Below are 10,002 nucleotides of genomic sequence, written 5' to 3'. Positions count from 1 at the left end.
GAAGCCTCTGTCCCATGTGAAGATGAAAGATAAAAACAGATTAATTTTTAGAGCAATGATTCTAAATATGGAAGCTAGAAATACTTTGGTACAAAAATATTGATAAATATTATATTTTTTTCTACACCCAAATCTCTATCTGCATATATGGTATATCATCTCTCACAATCCTACCTACCATGTTCTTGATATGAGAAATGCTGGTGATATACATGGACACTCATATTTCATCTAGTTTTCTCTTTCCTCTACCTCCTAAAATACATCATCCATACCCTACTTCTTAGTCACTGTACCCACCAGAATGATCTTCTGTATTCTTCTTCCCAGTCTATTCTCTAGGTGTACTGCACAATAAAACGTGGCAAGTGGCAACATATCGTTATTTAAAATTAAATTCCTTAAAGTTAAATAAAATTTAAAATTCAGTTTCTCAATCACATGTACTGCATTTCAAGTGCTCAACAGACACATGTGGCTATTGACTATGTTTTGAGAGTGGAGATATGAAATACTTCTATCATTACAGAAACTTATATTGGATAATACTACTCTATAGTGAGATTCCATCACTGTGTCTTACTACTCTATAGTGAGATTCCATCACTGTGTCTGTAGATGGAATAACAAAGCCAAGGAGGAAGCTAACTTATACCACTTTTCCTAGAAGAAAGAGTCTAAAAGCAAAATTTCCATTCATTTGGATATGACTCCCAAACTATATCTGTAATCTCGATCTTTTTGTCCTGAATTCCAGAACTATATATCCAACTATCCATTGCAAAATTCTACCTGAATTTTTCATAACATCTCAAATTCTTCCTATCTAAACATAAACACATTATTTTCCACCTAGAAAATCTAATTTCTTTCTATTATTTTCTATGTTGGTGCTCAGTCATCTCTGAAAAAACCTCAAGGTACCTAACTTCGAAATCTCACTCTTCTTTGCCCTATGTTCACTAAGTGCAGTCTTCTATACCATGTAACTCTTTTAACTCAATTGCCAAGTCTAGCTCCATGGCCTCTAGCCATTAATGGCTAGAGTTCGCACCACAGTCCTCCTTTCCAAGTTCTTCTTATCCATCAGACTAATTTTAAATATAACCTTGTTCATTAAAATCTACCCTTAGCACTAAGTATGACAGCATCTGTCACAAAATAGATACTCATTAGTTGTTTTATGAATGAGCCACATCAATACACTGGTTAAAATTTGCCAGTGGTTCAACAAGCCAGCTAAGAAGATGGAACTCTTAAGAAAACTTGTCCAGTTATTTCACATGGGGTGGGGGTGGGGGGTGAGTTTCTAAGAGTGGACAGCAAATCCCTCACCAAAATTGCTACTCCAAAGAAAAGAAAAAAATGGCTCCTAGCCACTTTGACATCCTCTATTAACCCTAAGGACATACTTAACTGTGGTCTCAAAACCTGTGATGGTCTATTGTTGACAAAACTTTATTTATACTCATCATTAAAAAAAAAAGTATTTTTCACCTGTCAAAAAAGTGTGTTATATAATAGTAAATTAACTCTTAATGCCTTCAATCTGTTACTACTTGTCTCTAAAAAAGTGAATCTGCTCCCAACACCCTTCTATGTGGGTCCTGGCAAAAAAATAAAAGGCAAGCATAAAATCATGTAAAGGTCTAGTTTTCACTGCCATGTAAGTTAATGTAAGAAAGATTTAAAGAATTTCAAGGAAAATAAAACATAGCCTTTTAATTATTGCAACATGATTTCATTTTAACTCCTCTAGGGGTCTTTTACTAATAGACTAATATTAGCTCCAATTAAAATAAAATCTTTCAAAAGCAAGTGTTTAATTTCTGAAGTACAGATGGAAACTACTAGTTTTTCACTCTAACAGTATAAATGAACTATTCGAAGTTAATATGTAATACATTTCTCATTTCATTAGCCTAAACATCAGCTGTGGATGTGCTTTACTTATACTATGGACATATGGTTCCTTGGATGAGAGCAGGAGTGATTTTTTTAAATGTTTTCAAGAAAATACAAAGTGGCTATAATTAAGTAGTCAGTTAATGACAATTTAGAAGGAATAACAAATTAACAAACTTATCTTGAATCCATAATTTTCCTAAATTTCAAAAAAATAAGGTTTACGCATAATATACTATCATATTATACACCATTGATCCAAAAGGGGAATGTCTTAAACAAATGCACTCTAATCAATTGAAATACCAGTAGGATAAACTGTTCTGAACTTTGGTGTGTAGATTTATTAAACAAAGGTAGCCTTTGGGTCAATACCTTGTCAGCTTCAAATTTAAACCATCTTGTCTATTTTATACTGCCAAATTGAAGCCAGTTCTGAATTCTTTAGAGGTCTGTACTTTGTCTGTTGACTTTATTCAGAATAATTGCTAATATTCACTGAGTGCTCACTAACTTTGGCACTGTGCTAAGCATTTTAATACATTTTCTCATTTAATCCTTACAGTTGCTCTTTGAGGCCGGAAATATCACAACCTGATTTTACAGATGAAGAAACTGAGGATACACAGCTAATAATTAAGATACCAGAGCCTGCTCTCTGAACCCCGAAGCTACACTGCCTTTTTTTGATAAGTAAAATCCTTGGGGCTTTTGAATTTCAGTGTTCCTGGGGAAATTAATGTTAATTGTCTGGCAATGAGGTTAACAAATCTATAGGGCAAACTTCTTGTAGGTCTTGACTCTCTCTCTGGTAGTAATCCAAGAATATTTTATTCTTAATCCTTGCTAAATTTATTATGTGTCTTTGAAAGTAGGTGCATAATTATTGGATTAAATAGGTCAGAAAATAATTCAGGCTTGTTACAGGTAATCATCTCAAATATTGTTACTAATATATGTTTTCTATCATAAATAAAATCCAGATTAAAATATTTCTAACTATATTATTATCTTTGAAAAGTACTAATGACAGAGGAATTTGGCTTTGAAAATTAACACGATCCTGTCATCATTTCTTTACATTATGCTTAGTAAGTGGGAAGGAATAACAGCTGAAAGTGAAATTAAGCATATGCATGACTTCTATAAATACCTCCTACACTTCATTTTTAAAAATTATTGAAAAAACATTGATTAACATGGTTCATTTTTTTTAATATCTAGGAAACCAATATTATGTATAAGAAATTTGTCTGATGACTCATGGATTATACATCATAAAATTCAATGACTGTTGAGAATTTTGCCATTTTTCAAATGAAAGAATGAAAAATTTGAGTGAGTGCTTTATGAAACATTACAAAGTTAACAAGAGCAGTACTTCCAACCTCATCATTTTACTCTACACCAACTTTTCAAACATCTGAAATATGTCCAAGAAAATAAAAACTAAAAAATAAAATGACAAAGAGAAAAGACTTTGTTGTGGCTTCTCGATACTGATAAATGTTTTCCCTCTGGCAGAAATCTTTTCTCTGTGTATGAAATTCTGGGTCACTTAATTAGCCTGAGTCTCCAGCTTTGGGTCTCTCCGGTGACTTAGAGACAGTTCTTTTACCTGGAGCAAAAAATTTTAAATCTTGTTGTTTCTAAATAATGTTAATAAAGAATATTACATGATTCAAATGTTTTAGAATCTTATCAATGACTGCTTAATATGACAAGGATGTAGTTCTTTCACACTTTTCCTCACATCATCTTCAAATTTGTTTATGTCGCAACAACTAGTTAAATGATCATGACTATTTAAGTATTTAAAGTTGGATGTGGACCAAGTAATGTTCTATAATGACAATTGCTCCCTTAAGCACCACTGGGTTTTAGTGTAGTGAATAAATTTCCTCTTTAAAAAAATTTTTTTTGGTTAATTTTCTTTGTATTTTTCAGTATAAATTCTTAAACATTTTAAAATTACCAATGTAAATTCCTGCACTATCAAACTTCTCAAAACCCGGCATTTTAAATTTTTACCAGATGTGATAGCTTGTCCTCAACATGGCTCCCCAAATGACCAAAGCATCCGGGTAGTCTGTGTACTCCTTTCCCACATTGTACCAGATCTGTGTGTCCAGTAGGATATGGTGTAAGTGATGGTATGTTATTTCTTAGACTATATTAAAAAAAAGACATCAAGCATCCCATCTTGATCATTCTCTCACGTGTATTCCTTACTCTGGGAACAGATTCCGTTATATTGTCAACAGCCCCGTAGAGAGGCCTACATGACAAGGAAATGAGGCTGTTAGCCAATAGCTAAAAAAGATGTGAGGCTTTGGGCCAACAGTCATTTGAGTGAATTTAGAAGTGGATCTTCTAGTTTCACTCAAGCCCTTTGATAACTGCAGCCTCAAACGACACCTTTGACTGAAATGTCAGGAGACTCTGAGGCAGAACAAGCCAGCTAAGTCACTCCTGGATTTCTAACTCTTAGAACATATGAAAGATAATAAATGTTTGCTGTTTTAAGCTGCTTGGTTTTGTAATAATTTGGATCACAATGAATAACTACTACACTAAGAGTCTTGAAAGTTCTAATAGAATACATTAGTTTGCCTGTTTTTGTCCATTCAAATGGAATCAAACTGTATATACTCTTTTGCAGCAAGTTTTTTTGCTCACCATTAAATTTATGTAATTTGTTCCACATTGCTGCATGTAGGTTCAGGTTACTCATTCCTATTACTGTACAATATCCCATTGTACAATTATACCACAATTTATTTATCTATTCTACAGTTAATTGGCATTTGAAAATTTTCCAGTTTGGGACTATTTTATATATAGTGGCCCTATAACATCATAGTACATGTCTTCGGGTACTAGGAATATATGTACATATTTTCAGGGAATTTACATACATATTTTCAGGGACTATACCTATCGGTAGGATTTCTGGGTCATAAAGTGTACATATGTGACATGTTATTAGACACTGGCAGTTTCCAAAATTGTTGGAACAAATTTTACTCCTATTAGCAATGCCTGAGTGTTCTAGTTAGTCTACATCCTCACTAACACTTAGCATATTCCATCTATTACATTTTAGCCTTTCTAGTGGGTATATTTTCCTCTTTCCTTTTAACATATCTATCATCTATCTATCTATCTATCTATCTATCTATCTATCTATCTATCATCTATCTTTATTTATCCTATCTATCTATCTATCTATCTATCAATCATCTATCTTTATTTATCTACTTATCATTATTTATACACATTCTACTGGGTAAGCCTCCAGATGACTTTCATTTTTTTATCTATTCCTTTGTCATTCTTGAATTTTAACTTTTTAATTTTCCTCTTTTAGAATTGCCCACCATCCTATCTATTGCTTAAGATCATTCTTTAACCTCTCTCATTTCTATCATTAAGAAAAAACACACAATAGGAAAAACAATCAAAAGAAAAATACAGAGGCAAAGAGGTTTTTCAAGGTCTGTCGCTCTAGCAAACACAGTTCCATGTGCAAGGGGTATCTTGGACTACAAGAACAGAGAAAGAAGTATAGGGGAAGGGAATCTTTAAAGACACTGAGGTGTATAGATAGGGTAGAAGGGTGTCTAGTAGAAGAAACATCTTTCTTTGACCAGTGGTGTTGCAGTGGTCCTTCACAGGTTGCTGGACGTTCCTTAGGTGAGAATAAAGAGTTGATCCATCTCTCCAAATTCTTACTCTTTCTTTTAAGCTGTCTACAATTATATGTTTGAGTAGAGCCCTTTTCCTGACTGTCTACATGGTAACTTTCTATCCATTTAGATGTCAATCCCTCTGTGAAACTTTTCTTGATCATTATCCCACCTATGCCTCCAGCTATATTAGTTAATCTTGTCTCTTAGACATGGTAACCCTTCAGACTTACATTTTTGTCAAAGATCCTATGTCTCTAAATCTATGTGTTTTCCTGTATTCGGCCATTTCCAAAACCCTGACAGAGAGACCTCTTAAAAAAAGAATCTCCATCATGTCACATTGTTTCCTCAGGAAAGAGATAGATACCAGAGTCAGAATTCGAACTCAGTAGTCTGACACAGAACCTGTACCCATCATTGCTATAATGCTACTGCTTCATGCAAAGATAACCATCCTACGACATACCCTCAAATATTACAAAACGTGAGGTCAAGGAAAAGTAAATATTCAAGAGAGAAAATATTTTAATAATATTTTAAAATATTAAAATCAGGTTGGTATTAGACTTTTCGTGAATAGCACTAGACACTGAGAGGTAACAAGCAACACTCTCAAATTCTAAGGAGAAATTTGAATTTGAAATTCAATACTCAGCCAGTTTATTAAGTGAACAGTGTGGGACGAAGATTCTTTCAGACATGCAAGGACACAGAATGTTTAATTTCCATGAACTCTTCATTAGAAGGATACTTGACTATAGATCCTTAAAACAAAAGGCAAATCCAGAAGAGCAAGACATAATGCTGAGGAAATGAAGTCAGAAAAGTATTGTAAAAAATGACCCAGGGTTATTTATGCATGTTGTAGTATTGAGACAATAAGTAAACATGTAGATATTTTTGAGAGCCAGAGTTCTCATTACAGAATAAGGAAGGCACTACTATGGAATGAATAAGACATAGAATAACCCTATGGGATAGAATTGCATTGGAGATGTCAGTATAAAGTCATAATTTCATATACTACATCAGTGTATTATCTTCTGTGAAAGAATGAAGGGGAAATGAGAAAGCACATCTTAATCTGCTTATTTTCATACACATTAAAAAACACTCACATGAAGGATAAATGCAAGAATAAGAAAATTTGTTATTTATAAGGAATGATAAGAACAAAACGGAAGGAATATGAGAAAATTTATCTCTGAGAATATATTTTGTATATTTTTAACTTTTGTAAGCACGCTAAAATTATCCAATTTCAAAAAAAAATAAAATCGACAATAAAGATATGGGGGGAAGAAAACCTAAAACCAAAAGCAAATAGCAACAAATGAACAAAAGAATTTGTTTGGAATATTTGAGATGTATACCATTGAGCTGCTTACACTTGACTACTTTCTAAAGCTGTATTGTCCAATATAGTAGCCACTAGAAATAAGCTATTTAACTTTACATTAAATGAATATAAATTAAATACAATTAAAAATTCACTTCTTCAGCCACTCTGGCTACCATTTTAGTGTAGATATAACTTAGTTTCATCACTGCAAATTGTTCCATTGCACAGTACTGTTTCAATATTTGCAAATAAATATTTGTTGAGCACCTGCCCTGTGTGAAACACTGGTTTAACAAGCTGGCTGGAGAGTGAAATGGGTATCATCTGCATAGTTTTTCTGTGTATATTTCACCAATATGACATAATCTTTTGAAAAATCCTTCTTTGGCACATAGAAATGTCCTGAGCTACAGCAAAATTGTTTATCAGACTCTACATACTAATACCATTCTCAGCTTTGTTGGACAACATAAATCCACAATGGTATAAATATAGGTGACTACGTAAACAAGAAAATACAAACTTTTATTCGTGCTTTGAGAAATTATAGATATTGTTGCTATAGTAATTATGTTAACCCCAATGAAGGTTATAGGATTCTACATTTGCTGAAATTGTACTAGTTGTAATATATGTTAAGAATGTCTGGAATTTCAGTTCCAATTTGTTACTTTTACTCTAACATAATTTTAATTATTTTTTGTAAACTACAATATTATAGTGAAAGAGTATATACTCAATGTTATTGATAGAGTGATTTTATTTTCCCTATAGTAGCTGAATACAGTATAGTTTGTAAGAGCTTCTTAAATATGGGGTGTACAAGATTAAGATTTTTAAAGAACAAATTTATTTTTCTCTTATGGAACATTAAATTATCTCGAAACTTCCTCCTTTACAATCACTATCTTAAAAACTTCAGAGAACCCATATTAACATAGTTTTAATATATAAACATATCATCCAGGCAATATATATTTTTTGAGAAAGTTAAATACAAACTGTGAACTTCTTGAGTAAGTTTGTGGTATTGAATCACTCCTTTTATGAATAGTTGTTGAAAGAATGAAGAAAACTCATTTTAAATACAGTAAGAAAACTCACTATTTAAGGCAACTAAAGTGACTTCTTTTAAAAATATTTACTCCCAATTTTTTTTGTAACGCTGAATTTATGTACATTTATGTACATAAACATCTACTAAAGTAAATCAGGATTTATAACTATGCTAATTTTTTTTTAAATTAGTACATAAATCCAGAAACATGTGTATCAGTGTAAACTAAGATTGTGAAAAGTCAGCCCTAAAACAGAAGCTAAAGTTTTCATTTGTTTGTTTGTTTGTTAAATGAGAAAAGTAGTCTACATCTAGCATAGATACTCTCTGGATCATCTGGGTTGAGTCACAGTCATACATGCACTGTGTTCACTTCCTCTGGCTATGTTTGGTTACAAGCAGAAAGACATTTGGAAAAAAATAATGAATAAATGGATGGAAAGATAAGTAGCTAAATGCATAGATGGATGGATGGATAGATGGGTGATGAAAGTAAGCATGAGTAGTTGGAAGAACAGATGAGTAAATAGATGCATGGGTATAGGATGTAAGAGTGGATAGAAGAAGAGGTTTATTTTTATAACTTTCCTACTTCAAATAAATAATAATTATTCAAGGCAACTTAAAAAGAAGAGGGAAGGATACAATAAATTTTAAAACAAGGCCAATATATCAGGAGCCACATAATAAAAGTTGGAGATTATATAAGCATAATTGCATCAAAAATTCTAGAGTTAAGATATAGTAAGATCTCTTGTAGTTCATGCAAAAATAAAGCAATGAGTTATATGATTAATCTTATCTACAAAAATGAAGCTAAGTACTTAGAAATTTTAATCAAGAGAGACTTTCAAAGAGGTTTTTTTCTCAATACTGTCTGCTAAGAGGAATGAATATATTACTTAGGTATTCATGGTTTTGTTATTAAATAACATAATGAACAACGGCCTTCACAAATAGTGTTACAGAAGATGCAAAAGCATTCTTCATAAGACTATGTCTTATACAACATCAATATCATCTTCTTAAGAAAGTTAATGTACTAGAATTTTGGTTTATATCTTTTTGATTTTCTGATATGATATGATACTGAAATAGGACTTAGAGAATTTTTATTGTAAAGAGCAATCTAATAGATAAATTAATAAATTATTTCAGCATGACTTTTGACAAGAGTGAATCATAAGTTATTTGAAATTGATGTCAACAGTGAGTTAGTTGTTGAAGGATGGACATTCAGGGTTATCAGGCAAAAGCACTTCATTTGTTTTATATACTAATCATTAATGAGTTAAATTGATATTTTCTTTGTGAAAATAGAAGTCACTTGTATTCTTTCTGTGGGCAGCCTCGAATCTAAATTCCAAAGTAAAGTAATCTACCTGAAAGTGACCACCACAATATCTGATGCAAAATATAGTTCTAGGATAAAAGCAGACAAGCATTGATTGCTTACTTACTAAGTGTCAGTAATTTTGCCAGTCCTTTACGTATGTTGGAGGCCGTAGAGCACAATGGTAAAATATCTAGGTTTGTAGTCTAATTTCCTAGTTGCAGGTCACTTTCATCTTTTATATGTGCTGTGTTTTCAGGAGTTGTGCAAAGCTGTAGCTCTGAATAAATAGTAAATTCTTTCCTCAGTAAATCTGATGTAATAGAGTGGTTTTTAAACTTTATCCTGCATCAGAATCACCTAAAGGGTCCATTAAAACACACATGACTGAGCCCCCCCCACAGAGTTCCTGATTCAGTATCTCTGATGTGGAGCAGAATAATTTGAATTTTAACACGTCCCCTAGTAATGTAATACTACTGGTCCAGGGATTAGATTTTGAGAATCACTTGTAGCAAGATATAATTGGTTGGCTTCCCAACACTCATTACCAACATCCTTGCTAAAAGAACCATAAATTTGTTCAGGTATTTAAACAGCAGGAAGGTGATGTAATTCTCAGCTCTGAGGTAAATCCTAATTGTTACTTAATCATTTCTCTTGCCAGTTTTTG

General features: G+C 32.4%; 1 protein-coding gene across 2 annotated transcripts in view; it reads right to left on the bottom strand.

Annotated features, from left to right (window-relative positions):
- The window catches only part of CTNNA3 (catenin alpha 3), a 1,378,877-nt gene that overhangs the window by 283,163 nt on the left and 1,085,712 nt on the right, over window positions 1-10,002 (bottom strand). The window lies entirely within an intron of this gene.

This window comes from Pteropus alecto, unplaced genomic scaffold (assembly GCF_000325575.1).
Source record: "Pteropus alecto unplaced genomic scaffold, ASM32557v1 scaffold155, whole genome shotgun sequence".
Classification (NCBI taxonomy): domain Eukaryota; kingdom Metazoa; phylum Chordata; class Mammalia; order Chiroptera; family Pteropodidae; genus Pteropus; species Pteropus alecto.
The sequence above is the reverse complement of the archived record's forward strand: the minus strand, read 5'-3'. Positions and strand labels throughout refer to the sequence as shown.